Source organism: Tamandua tetradactyla, chromosome 9 (genome assembly GCF_023851605.1).
Source record: "Tamandua tetradactyla isolate mTamTet1 chromosome 9, mTamTet1.pri, whole genome shotgun sequence".
Lineage (NCBI taxonomy): Eukaryota > Metazoa > Chordata > Mammalia > Pilosa > Myrmecophagidae > Tamandua > Tamandua tetradactyla.
Window position 1 is genome coordinate 48,309,563 of NC_135335.1, and position 14,441 is coordinate 48,324,003.

A 14,441-nucleotide genomic window follows, 5' to 3' on the forward strand; every position below is an offset into this window, starting at 1 on the left:
TAGTGGAGACATGCATTTTAGATATATGAGATCTGTGGACAGCAAAGAATTTCAGAAAAAAATGAAAGTGTTGAAACAGAAGAATAAACATTAAGTTTGGGCTTGGAGTTAAGGTTCTGGCATAGAAAGGATTGGAATTTACTGGTTTCCCTTTCCTCCCTATCCATCCCATGTGTCATAGTATTGTTCAATCACAGCCCTGCCAATTCCCTCATATCTCTTGCCACCTACTTTGTACATTTAGCTAATAAATTGTCCTAATTATTCCACAATGCTGGTCACTGCCATAGATTCACAGAACTGTTTGGATATGTTTCTTTTCAAATTCACAGCATTAAACTTTAGGTCATCCTCTTTATACTTCTTGAAGATCCAGTTTTTGCTAGACTGTCCCTAAATGTTTCCAGTGCTTGTTTTCCTTGGAGTTAGCTTTCAATGATTTTTTTCAAACTCTGTCTGGGATTCTTTTATGCCCACAAGTCCCTGGATTCCTCTTTAACAAATATTAGAGAGTATCATGTTGGATGTCCCAACCTCCTGCCAACAGACTTATTTGTATCTTTGTTATGTATTTCACCTTATTGCTTCAGTTCTGCCAAGGCCTGTGAATAGCAAGGATGCCAACCCTTCCTATGCTGAAGCATCCATTCTTGTTCTTTATTACTAGTAGGAGGCTTAGGGTGTCTTCAAGCACCAAGCAGCACTACAGAATTGAAGAAATGATGTACCATTCTGCCTACCACCACAATGCAAAACAAAGTAAATGAGAGAAGAAAATTAAACCAGTGCTAAGAAGTACTGCCACCTGTCCCCACCATAGCTCTTCTCCACCATGTATGGACATCCTAGAGTCACCTGGAAATGTACATCATTTCCAAAATTTTTATCCAGGAATTATAGTGATGGAAACAGCAACTCTGGTAGTACATGTGGCACATGAGTAAAATGGACTCATATTTAGAGTTGTTTTTTTATCCAGGTTTGAATGGCATTTCAATCTGTGCCCAAGAATGATAAATTCAGGAAATGAATTCCAAACACCATAAGTGAATTCTGAACTCCCTAGGGGAAAGAGAGGCCAGATACATGGGAAAAGAATGAGATTGTTCCATTGGCATGAAAGCAGAGAGACATTTTTAGACCTGGAGAATTAACTTTGAGTTCTTGGTGTTATATAGACACTTAAAATTTCAGGGAGCTATTGGGCTATATAAGGAGTAAAGCACCTTAGGATTTAAAGATAGCAAATTTTATAACATAAGCTTTAACATTTATAAGCATTTTTAATGAAGTTGCTTTTAGAAACAAATTACTAGACAGCTGTTTCATGTTAGACAGCAGAGGCCCTGCTCTGCTCCGCCAGCTGTATTAGAGCTTTGACTGAGTGCTCAGATTTTTCAGGCCAATAAAAATGCTCAGGGAGCTGTCTGGGGCACCATGTTAAAGTAGGCCCTAATGCTGCAGAGCAGCTTTCCATGGGACACAAAACTCAAGGGGAGGACCTGGGCAGAAAGACATCACTTGCCCTAGATGTAGATGTTTAACTGCCATGGATGTGAGCTGGCATCATGTTAAGATGGTCTGGGCCTGTGAACTCAAGCCATCAATCACGTGGAATCCATAGCAACAATATGGTCCAGGGACTGGAGTGGCTGGGAGGCTGTTTCCATAGCCCTAAGGGGTCAGAAACTCAAACCTCAGTCCAATCTCCAACCCAGGTTTCAGCACCAAATGTCAGGCCCAGGGTTGCTAAGGATTCCACATGAGACAGTGAGTTAAAGATTAACACATTTATTGAAGGAATAAAATAGGGAGAGCAAAAAAGAAGAAAGCAGGTAGGAGCACGAAATTGCTCAGCAGGTAAAAAAAGTAAATGTCTCTGATTTTTTGCTCTGGGAGCTGTGTTTTAAAGGGACGGTGACACCAGGAAGGGAGGGTGCCCACTAGGTGGTATGCTGTTTCCTGATCGGATGGGGGCTTGTAACAGGTTTATATCTGGATCCTTGAGTGTACCAAGGATTCTAAAGAGAGGGGCTGAAGGGGGCTCTGCATTAAGTTCCTTTTGCTCTTAAACTTTTCTTTCTGGGACCTTACAGAAACCTCAGAAACAACCTGTGAAAACTTCAGTTAGAATTTAGATGAAAGATCAGAGGAGAAAAATAAAAATGCAATGGATCCTTAGAAAGGCAAGAAAACAACTGGCATTAGGAAGCTCTTTTGAGAGTAGCAAATACCTAATACCCTTTTAGCATTTAGAAACAGGTCTTAGTAATTTTTAAGTGATCTGATGGCATTAAGATGGGTCCCCTAAACTAGAGAAGGTATGGGGTCTAAGAAAGGGACCAGAATGGAAATTGGAGAAAAACAAATTAAGTGGAAATCTCAGTTATAAAAGCTAAGGGCAATTGAGAAAGAAGAATTGGAAAATAGATACTAGTGGAAAGGAAGGAATAAAGCAAAGTATCAGAGAGGAATAGAGAAGCACTGTCCTGTCAGTTCTCTGCCTATAACCTCTGGGAACCCTCTTACCCTACCTGTGCCCCACCCAGCAACTTCTGTTTGAGCTTGTCTGCACCTGCGCCATCAGAGAACTTTACCTAGGCTTCTGGAATTACTCAGGCTAAAAGTCCAAAAAGCCAGAATTGCTTCTTTCTGTATGTCTGCTGTGCTCATCCACACCCACCCAAGCCCCTACCACAATGTGGTGTGAAAGTCCAGGTCCTGGCTTTGAGGGGTATACACTCTGAAGTGAAGTTTATACTCTAAAGCTAAGTTGAGCAAATACAGCCCATAAGCTAAATCCCATGCACTGATAGTTTCAGTAAATAAAGTTTATTTGGAACACAGCCACACTTATTTGTCTACATGTTTTCTGTGGCTGCTTTCACACAAATGCAGAAATGGGTAATTACACAAACTTTAAAACAGTTACTCTCTGGCTCCTTCCTGGAAAAATTTCCAGTGTTTTGCTTTAGAACTCCATGTAGGATGAAGTAGAGGCTGGGACTTTGCCTAAAATTTTACTCTTGCTGGTTTCTTCCCCAGCCTATCACCCTTACTTGTTTTTTTCCCCACCCTATCCTCCTCGGCCCATTTCCTTTTTTTTTGCATGGGCAGGCAGCAAGAATTGAACCCAGGTCTCTGGCATGATAGGAAAGAACTCTGCCTGCTGAGCCACTGTGGCCCACACCCATTTCGTTTTGGGCCTCTTTTTTAAAACAAATTACTTACAAACAAATTCTCATTCCAAGTGCTGCTTCTGGAGAACCTGCTAGAAACAGAGAGTGGCACTGATTTTGGCTGGGTAATTTCTGTTACAGGTATTTCATGACCACTCTTTTAATGTTAGCTTCATTTACTAGACAAAAATGCCAGTGCTGAGCCTCATAGGGATTAATTGATGTGCCCAAGGTGAAAAAGGTAATCAGTACAAGAGCTAAGATTGGAAGCCAGGTCTGTCCTGGTGAAGCAGCAGAAGGTGTATTTCCTTTTTAATGCCCACATCAAGAGCAGAAACTGTTTGGAGTCACACCCATTCAGGATTGACCAGGAAAAAGCTGTTAACTCAGTGAGACCCATCTAAGCTGTGTGTGTGTAGCAGGTGGGAGAGGTATGGGGGACCAGGATAGGTGCATGTGAAAAGAAATATTCAAACTTCACAACCCAGACTGGCTTCCACCTAGTAAATAAGGAGCACTGTACACTTAGGCTCTCCATTATTGGGCTTCAGTCTTTCAAATTAAAATTCTAAAGCACTTTTCTCTCTTCACTTAGCTTTTGGCACAGTCTTTCTGTACTACTCCCGATTATTAGTAGATTTTTTTAGAGTAGTTTTTAGATTTTAGAATAGTTTTTAGATTTCCAGAAGTTGAGAAGATAGTACAGAGTTCCCAGTTCCCTCTCTTGTTAACATCTTATGTCAGTATTTATCACAGCAAAGGTACTAATCTCAATTCATTGTTACTAGTTAGAGTCCATTTTTTATCAACATGACTTGTCACTGTGATCTGAAACTTGATCACTTAGCTGTAGTCTTTGTTAGGTTTCTCCACTGAATAGTTACTCTTTTAACTCCTTTCCATAATGTTCTGTTTGGGAGGATCCATTATTCACAAGCTGCAGTTATGTAGAAAGTTATGCCTCACCTCCATTGAAGTTGAAGTATCTGTATAAATGACTTGGAATTCTTCTGGGCAGACTTATCTGTTTTTCCCCATTTATTTATGTATTCAATCATTTATTTATGTTAGCATTGAACCCTTTCATAATCATTTTAAACATTTTTGATGTTTATTTTAAGTTGAAGTATTTTAAATAGTGAACTATTCACTGAACTATTATAATCCAAAAGTAATTGATAAATTACTTGATCAAATTGTTCCAGTTCTGGCTATTGGGATCTCATTCAGTTGTCATCTGTTTCCCTTTGACATATCCAAACATTGTGCTGCAGATTTTGTGGCTGTTGTTGATCTTAATTGGCTTCTTTTTCACTTCTTTATCACTTCTTTTTGACACAATATGCTCTTCATTTGTATTCCCTGTCTCAGCTCTAGAATCAGCTATTTCTCCCAGAAGCCCTGATTATTTTTCTTGGAGAATAGCATTAGAAACCTAGATCCCAGGGCCAGCTATTATCATTCTGGGGTGCTGTTGGTTCCAGGCCTAATCAGCTAAACATATCAAGGAAATATACGTGTGTCTAGTGAGTTTTCACACACATCCATAAACATTTCTTATGTATCCATCTTTAGCTTATTCATATTTGTATTAAGCTAAATATGAATTTCTACTGATTTGATGGTGGATCATTCTAGCTTTCTCCCCTTGCTTCTGGGCAACTTCCTCACCCAACAGTGAGAAACCAGGCTCCCACATTTTTCCATTCCATCCTGGCGTTTCCCCAACCTCCTAAATGATTGCTTCAATTTGCCCATATTATGGTTCACTTTTTTTTTTTTTCATTGTGCTGTCCATTTTTTTTTTTTTTTAGAAATCATACCATTCTACATATGCAATCAGTAATTCTTAACATCATCACATAGATGCATGATCATCGTTTCTTAGTACATTTGCATCGGTTTAGAAGAACTAGCAATATAACCAAAAAAGATATAGAATGTTAATATAGAGAAAAAAAATAAAAGTAATAATAGTAAGAACAAAACAAAACAAAACAAAACAAAAACCTATAGCTCGGATGCAGCTTCATTCAGTGTTTTAATATGATGACTTTACAATTAGGTATTATTGTGCTGTCCATTTTTGAGTTTTTGTATCTAGTCCTATTGCACAGTCTGTATCCCATCAGCTCCAATTACGCATTATCTTACCCTGTTTCTAACTCCTGCTGAACTCTGTTACCAATGACATATTCCAAGTTTATTCTCGAGTGTCGATTCACATCATTGGGACCATACAGTATTTGTCTTTTAGTTTTTGGCTAGACTCACTCAGCATAATGTTCTCTAGGTCCATCCATGTTATTACATGCTTCATAAGTTTATCCTGCCTTAAAGCTGCATAATATTCCATCGTATGTATATACCACAGTTTGTTTAGCCACTCGTCTGTTGATGGACATTTTGGCTATTTCCATCTCTTTGCAATTGTAAATAACACTGCTATAAACATTGGTGTGCAAATGTCCGTTTGAGTTTTTGCCCTTAATTCCTTTGAGTAGATTCCCAGCAATGGTATTGCTGGGTCGTATGGCAATTCTATATTCAGCTTTTTGAGGAACCACCAAACTGCCTTCCACAGTGGTTGCACCATTTGACATTCCCACCAACAGTGGATGTGTGCCTCTTTCACCGCATCCTCTCCAGCACTTGTCATTTTCTGTTTTGTTGATAATGGCCATTCTGGTGGGTGTGAGATGATATCTCATTGTGGTTTTGATTTGCATTTCTCTAATGGCCAGGGACATTGAGCATCTCTTCATGTGCCTTTTGGCCATTTGTATTTCCTCCTCTGAGAGGTGTCTATTCAAGTCTTTTTCCCATTTTGTAATTGGGTTGGCTGTCTTTTTGTTGTTGAGTTGAACAATCTCATTATAAATTCTGGATACTAGACCTTTATCTGATATGTCGTTTCCAAATATCGTCTCCCATTGTGTAGGCTGTCTTTCTACTTTGTTGATGAAGTTCTTTGATGTACAAAAGTGTTTAATTTTGAGGAGTTCCCGATTATTTATTTCCTTCTTCAGTGCTCTTGCTTTAGGTTTAAGGTCCATAAAACTGCCTCCAATTGTAAGATTCATAAGATATCTCCCTACATTTTCCTCTGTTTTATGGTCTTAGACCTAATGTTTAGATCTTTGATCCATTTTGAGTTAACTTTTGTGTAGGGTGTGAGATATGGGTCTTCTTTCATTCTTTTGCATATGGACATCCAGTTCTCTAGGCATCATTTATTGAAGAGACTGTTCTGTCCCAGGTGAGTTGGCTTGACTGCCTTATCAAAGATCAAATGTCCATAGACGAGAGGGTCTATATCTGAGCACTCTATTCGATTCCATTGGTCGATATATCTATCTTTATGCCAATACCATGCTGTTTTGACCACTGTGGCTTCATAATATGCCTTAAAGTCAGGCAGTGCAAGACCTCCAGCTTCGTTTTTTTTCCTCAAGATGTTTTTTTAGCAATTCGGGGCACCCTGCCCTTCCAGATAAATTTGCTTATTGGTTTTTCCATTTCTGAAAAATAAGTTGTTGGGATTTTGATTGGTATTGCATTGAATCTGTAAATCAATTTAGGTAGGATTAACATCTTAACTATATTTAGTCTTCCAATCCATGAACACGGTATGCCCTTCCATCTATTTAGGTCTTCTGTGATTTCCTTTAACAGTTTTTTGTAGTTTTCTTTGTATAGGTTTTTTGTCTCTTTAGTTAAATTTATTCCTAGGTATTTTATTCTTTTAGTTGCAATTGTAAATGGGATTCGTTTCTTGATTTCCCCCTCCACTTGTTCATTGTATGGTTCACTTTTTGTACTCCAAAGTTCTATGAGTCTTGAAAAATGCATAGTGTCATGTATCCACTATTACAGCACCATACAGAGTGTACTACCATAAACCATAGCAAAACAAATACCTGTACTTCACATATTCAAACTTTCCCTTCTGCAGATGCCTGGCAATCTAATCTGTTTACCATTTCTATAGTTTTGCCTTTTCAGATATAATACAAATGGAATCATTTGATGTGAAACATTTTCAGAATGGCTTCTTTTACTTAATGTGAATTTAAGATTCATCCACATTTTTGTGTTACTTGATAACTCATTCGTTTTTTCATGGACACGAATCTCATTGCATCAAGATACCATAGTGTGTTTATCCATACATTTTTTGAGTCGTCTTGGTGGCTTCCAGTTTTTGGTGAACACAAATAAAGCTGCTTTAAGCATTCATATGGAGATTTTTGTGTGAATATAAATCTCCCCATCAGTTGGGTAAATATCTAGGAGTACTATTAATGGTTGATGTGATCAGGCTATGTTTAGCTTCGTAAGAAACTGATAAACTGTCTTCCAAAGTGGCTGCACCATTTTGAACTCCCACCTGCAATGAGTAAGAATTCATTTGCTCCACATCCTCAGCAGCATATAGTCCTGTCAGTATTTTGCAGAGTAAAAGTTTTTCATTTTAATGAAGTCCAACTGCTCTCTTTTACTTTCATGAATGGTATATTGTATCTAAATATTCACCACCCACCCAAACTTTCTCCTGTATTCTATTTGAAATTTTATACTTTTGTTTGTTTTTGCTTTTGCATGGACAGGCACCAGTAATGAAAATACTCTTGCCTTTTAAATTTAAGTTAATGTCCCATTTTGAACTAATTGTTGTATAACATATCAGGTAGGTGTGTAGATTCTTTTTTTTGTATATGGATCCCCAGTTATTATAGCACACATTGTTGAAAATGTTTCTTTTCTCTATTGAACTGCCTTTGTGCATTCATCAAAAATCTGTTTACCATATTACTGTGAGTCTATTTCTGGACTGTCTATTCTTTTCCACTGATATATAGTTCTATTTTTTGAACAATACCACATTGCATTGATTACTGTAGTTTCTAGTAAGCCTTAAAATGGGGTAGTGTGAGTCCTACAACTTTGTTCTTCAGTTTCATGTTTGTTATATTAGGGGCTGTGTATGGTCCATACAAATTTTAAAATCAGTTTTAACATCCACAAAATAGCTTTCTGTGGCTATGTGGGTGATTGCATTGACTCTATATCTAACTTGTGAACAATTGCTCTTTTAACAATAATGAATCTTCCAATCCATGAACATGGAATACCTCTCCATTTATTTAGATCTTTGATTTTTTTTGTCAGTGCTTTGTAGTTTTCTGCTTATATTAGCTTAGTTTTCCTTCTTTCTTTAGTGTCCTGAAGTAGGAGCTTAGATTATTTATATAGATCATACATCTTTTCTAACATATGCATGTAATGCTGTACATCTCCCCTTACATTTTCACTACAACTCATACATTTTAAGTTGTATTTTATTTTTTTTATTTTTAGGTGCATGGAACAGAAATTGAACCCAGGTCTCTCCACATGGAAGGTGAGCATTCTACCACTGAACCACCTCTGCATCTTATATTTTATTTTTATTTAGCCCAGAATATTTTAAACTTTTTCTTGAGACTTTTTTGATTCATGAATTATTTAGAAAGATGTTGAATAATTTAAAAATATTTGAGGATTTCCAGATATTTTATTATTGATTTCTAGTCTCAATCCATGGCGGTCTATGTACAAGCTGTGCATGATTTCTATCCTTTTAAATGTGTTAATGTATGTTGTATGGCCCAGACGATGATCTGTCTTGGTAAAAGTACCATGGAATCCTGAGAAGAATGAGTATTCTGCTGTTATTGGATCGAACATTCTGTAAAGATCAATTAGAACAAATTGACTGATTGTTCTGTTCAGTTCATTTATAACCTTATTACTATTTGCCTACTTGTTGCACCAATTACTAATGAAGGGATGTTGAAATCTCAAAAATAATAGGGGACTTGTTCCTTTATCCTTTTAGGTATATCAGAGTTTGCCTTATGTATTTTAGCACATTGATTTTAGGTTTATAGGAATTTAGGATTCATATGTCATCTGAAAGAAATTCACACTTTGCTACCATGTAATGTCCTATTTTATTATTGATAATCTTCTTTGTTCTAAATATTGCTTTGTAGGAAATTAATTTATATACCCCATCTTTCTGTAGACTGGTGTTCATCTGCTAGCTGCCAAAATGCAATATAGCAGAAACAGAATGGCTTTTAAAAAGGGGAATTTAATAAGTTGGTAGTTTTCAGTTTCGAAGCCAAGAAAATGTCCCAATTAAAGCAAATCTATAGAAATGTCCAATCTAAGGCATCCAGAGAAAGATACCTTGTTTCAAGAAGGCCGATGAAGTTCAGGGTTTCTTTCTCAAGTGAGACGACACATGGCAAACACAGTCAGAGTTTCTCTCTCATCTGGAAAGGCACATGTGAACATAGTCAGGGTTCCTCTTTCATCTGGAAGGGCACATGGCAAGCACGGCATCATCTGCTAGCTTCTTCTCTTGGCTTCCTGTTTTATGAAGTTTCCTGGGAGGCATTTTCCTTCTTCACCTCCAAAGGTCACTGGCTGTGGATTCTCTGCTTCATGGTGTGGCAGCATTCTATGCTCTCTCTGAATCTCCTTCGTTCTTCAAAATGTTTCCTGTTTTATAGGACTCCAGAAACTTCTCAAAACCCACCCAAATTGGTTGAGACATGTCATCACCTAATCCAGTTTAACAACCACTCTTTACAGTTTCAAACATACAGTATCGAGTAGGGATCATTCTACATTTATGAAATGGGATTTAGATTAAAACATGGCTTTTCCTGGGGACATGCATCCTTTCAACCCAGCACAACTGGTGTTAGCATAGTATATTTTTCCCATCCTTTATCTTATCAGTATCTTGATATTTAAAGTGAATTCTTATAGATAACATATAGTTGGGTCTTGTTTCTGTTATTTTTTATTCATTCTGGCTTTAATTTAGTGTATTTATACCGTTTACATTTGAAATAAGTATTGATATAGTGGGGTTAATGGCTGTTTGTGACTGCTTTCTATTCAATACATTGATTATTTGTTCCCCAGTCACACAAACACCCCTTTCCTGACTTCTCTGGTTTTAATAGTTTATTTCATATGATTTCATTGAATTTCTTCTCTGGGCATGTTAATTATACTTTAAAAAATTATCAGGGGCATTTCTAGAGTTTACTGTATACAGTTTTAACTAACCTATGCCCACCTTCAAATGACACAATGTCAATCTCACACAATGAGATTGACACAATGTATTAAGGTAACACCCCTGAATACTCTCATTTCCTACCTCCCGTCTTCTGTGAAATTACTGCCCTTCATTTCACTTATAAAAATGTTATAGTAACTCAGTGCACTGCTACAACTATTTGTTTAAATGAACACTTATATTAAGATCAATTACGAAGAAAAATAATTTTTTAAAATTTATTTTCATTCATTCCTTCTTTGAGACTTACCTCCTTTATTTAGATTGAATATTTCTGATCACTATGCTTTTTCTTCTGCCTGAAAACTTCTTTTACCAGTTTTTCCATAGCATTCTGTTAATGGTGAATTCTCTCAATTTTAGTCTGAAAAAGTCTTTATTTCTCTTTTACTTTCATAAGATAGTTTCACTGGATAGAGTATTCTAGGATGGTGTTTGCTTCCTTTTGTTGTTGTGGTTCATTATTGTTTTCTTTTGATACTTTAAGTATTTCACTCCATTGTTTTCTTGCTTACAAGGGTTTTGATGAGACATTACTATAATCCTTATCCTTGTTCTTCTATAGGTAAGATGTTCTTTTCCCACTGGGTTCTCTCAAGATTTCCATTTGTGTTTGTATTTCTGCTGTTAAATATGATATGCATATTTTTTTTTGGGGGGGGGAGGGTATTTTTGGTGCTTGGTGCTGCCTGAGGTTCCTGAATGTGTGTCATGGTAGCCGTAGTTATGTTTCAAAAGTTCTTGGTCATTAACACTGCCAATGTTTTTCTTCTCCATTTTCTTTTTTTCCTTCTTTCAGCATTCTATTATGTTCATGTTTAATCCTTTGAAGTCCTACAGTTCATGTATATTAGTTCTGTGTTGTTTTTCATTTTTTAAAATTTGAATTTAAAATTGGGGTTTCCTTATGTCCTATTTTCAAGCTTACTGATTCTTTCTCCACTTATTTCAAGTCTACAGATGAAACCATAGAATGTGTTCTTCATTGCTCTTAGAATGGGTTTTTACATTCTAGCTTTTCTTCTTTTTTCATTTTAGATAATCTCTGCTTGTATTATCCATCTTTCCTTTCATGATATGTACTCTTTCCATTAGACACTTAAACATATTAATCATATACATTTTAAATCCCCTGACGAATTTGCTTAGGCATGGGAAGGCTTTGGAAATTGAACCCAGGCCTCTGGCATGGCAGACAAGAATTCTGCCACTGAGTCACAATTACATCCCCAATTTTGATACCTGTATTTCACCTTAATCTAGTACTAATTATTGCTTTGTCTTTACAGAGTGTGATGATTCTTGACTTTTGGCAAGCACTGTAATTTTTTTCTTGAAAGCCAGACAACTTGTGTGATAACTGAAGTAAAGAGAACATTAGTATAAGGATTGATATTAATCTGGCTAGCAGTTAGACTTTTATTTGCTATAACTATGGATTTCAGAGACATCAAATTCCTCTGCATTCGTCTCTGTGAAAAACATCTTCCTATCTTCCTCTACAGAAACACTAAATCTCTATAGCTTCTCTTTGCTTTGGTTGGGCAATTTCCTCTATTGTGTGGTTCAGTCATCTCATATTCCAACATAGCAAAGAAAATTCAGATGCTTATCTATGCTGTATTAGGGAAAGGGCCCTTCTCTTTCTTTTGGAAATGTATTTTGCAAATGAAACCTATTTTCATTTCTACCATAGAAAAAGAAAAATTTTCAATCTCTTACACAAACACTTACATCTCAAAAACTTCAGGAGGTTTTTAGAGACATTGGTTCTTTCCTTATGGCATTCTTACTTCATTCATAGGGTCAGAACAAGCAATATTCTATTTGGAAATAACTCCTTCCATTGCAGTCAGTATGGTGGGGACTGTTAAGCAAGATATGCAAGTTTCCCTTAGCCAAAAGGTGAACCTGTGGCCCAGGCTAGGTCCAACAGCTATCTCTGAAATGTGAAGTTTTAACAATGTTGAGCAAAGTCATAGGTAACATTAAAAGATGATCCCCAAGATTCTCTACATCCCAGTGTGCATGCATCCTACTTTCAATTACTTAAAAAAAACACTAATCTATGTGCTCCTTTGAGAGGGCTTCGAAGATGTAATTAAGTTTCCAAATTAGGTGATTTAAGAAAGGAAGATCATTCTTGGAGGGCCTGATCTAATCAGTGCTCCCTTAAAAGGAACTGCCTAAGAATTACTATGTGAGGACCTCTTTTGAGCTAAAATGTGCCCTCTCTCTTAAGCACAACTATGAAAGTGAAATCATTGCCCTCCCACTTAATGGGACATGACATCCAGGGGTGAAAGTCTCCCTGGGGATATGGGAGATGACTATCAAGAATGATTCCAGCCCTGGCACTATGAGTTCAACAATTCCATCCTGACAAAAGAGGAAAAGAAATGTAACTACTAAAGTATCAGTGGCAGAGAGAATTCAAATACAGTTGAGAGGCTACTCTGGAGGTGGCTCTTATGCAGCTTTAGTTAGACATTACTATCTGTCCTAACTTATGAAATCCCAACCAGGACCATTCCAGCCAGTCCTAAAGAGCGGCTAGGGCAATATATGAGATTCCACAAGGTTTCCATCCACTAGAGTAACTTTCCAGAGATGTACAACCTCCAAACGGGTCCCTGGACCACATAAGCCCTGAAACCTAGGGAACCCAGCCTCTCCAGAATATCACATTGTTCTTTTTACCTACTCCATATTATTGACAGACCATTCCACATGAAAAAGTTAGACTGTCCATAGGCCCAACACCCTAAAGAGAGGGATATGAAGATCAAAGGTGATGGTGGAGTTGTTCAGAGAATATAGGATTCAGTGAATGAATATAATTATATCTCTTTTAGTCTCCAGTATCTTATAGCAGCTAGAAGTAGAAACCTAAATTGTGGAATTTCCACCCATGCCAAACTCTGAAATATGTTCTACAACTAATTGTGGAGCTGTGCTTTGAATTCTTTTTTTTTTTTTTTTTTTTGCTTTCTTGTATATATGTTGTTTCCTATAAAAAAGAAAAAAATATTCTATTGTGATGATAAAAAACGATTTATACCTTCTAGCTTCCTATATTCTGTCGCAGCTAAAAGGAAAAATCTAGAAGGATATATGAAAGCTCATGACAAACTCAGGGATCTGTCCTGCAACCACTTGTTGAAGAGTGGTTTGAAAACTAGATTTTTTCTTTCTTTGCTTTGTATATATTTTATATTATATGATAAGAAGGTTTTAAAAAATAAGAACTGTGCTTTCCCTGAAAAGAGAAATTTAGCACAGGAGAAGGATTTCAAATTGATTATGGTTTGAAGATTGAAAGGGAACATGGAAAGGAAGCTGAGAAAGAGCCTTCAATGACAGCCAAGAAACAGGGATCTCTGTATTACAGCCAAAATAAATTGAATTCTGTCAGTAATATAAATGAGCTCGAAGTGGATTCTTCCTAAGTTTCTGTAGGACAAATTAGTCTTGCTGATACCTTTATTTTTAGTTTTCGACACCCTATGCAGAGAATCCAATCACATTTTGACTGGACTTATGGCCTGGAGAGCAATGAGCTATTAAATCAATATTGGTTTAAAGCTGCTCAGTCTATACAATCTATTATACTCAAATAGACATGCAGTGGTTTGGATGTGATTTGGTCATGAGACAAAGATGTGAACTGAAGATGTCAGTCCAGAGGGAACAGAGCTGTTAAAGAAGTAAGTTGACTTAGGGATGGCAGACAGGATCAAGGCACAATATGCATGCTAGGGGAATGCCTGAGAGATTTTTCATTGGCTTCTGCTACCCAGAGTCTTTGAACGGTTTTGATTCCAAAAATTCCTGAAGTTCACTTTCTGTATGTCTCTAGATCTTTATAATGAATTATTGTTGTACTACACTGAATATCAAATATTGGATATTGAAAATATAATATGGTGTACTGAAAATACACTATACTATATTACAGTATATCTTCTTTTGCATGTATATGTTATTTTATATAGTATATATTCCGGAGAATATATTCTACTATACAGAATATCTCATACTGAAAAATTCATCGTGTGTTTTCCTATGACAAAGACTGTTTAAGTTTTTATTTAGTTCAATGGATAGTTCTTTCTTTG

At 36.7% G+C, this 14,441-nt stretch overlaps 1 long non-coding RNA gene across 4 annotated transcripts in view; it reads left to right on the forward strand.

Annotated features, from left to right (window-relative positions):
* The window catches only part of LOC143647101 (uncharacterized), a 129,963-nt gene that overhangs the window by 87,312 nt on the left and 28,210 nt on the right, over positions 1-14,441 (forward strand). For all 4 annotated transcript variants that reach the window (XR_013157857.1, XR_013157855.1, XR_013157856.1 and 1 more), the window contains one exon: positions 8,541-8,583. This is a non-coding gene — a long non-coding RNA (uncharacterized LOC143647101). The remainder of the gene's footprint in view (positions 1-8,540; positions 8,584-14,441) is intronic.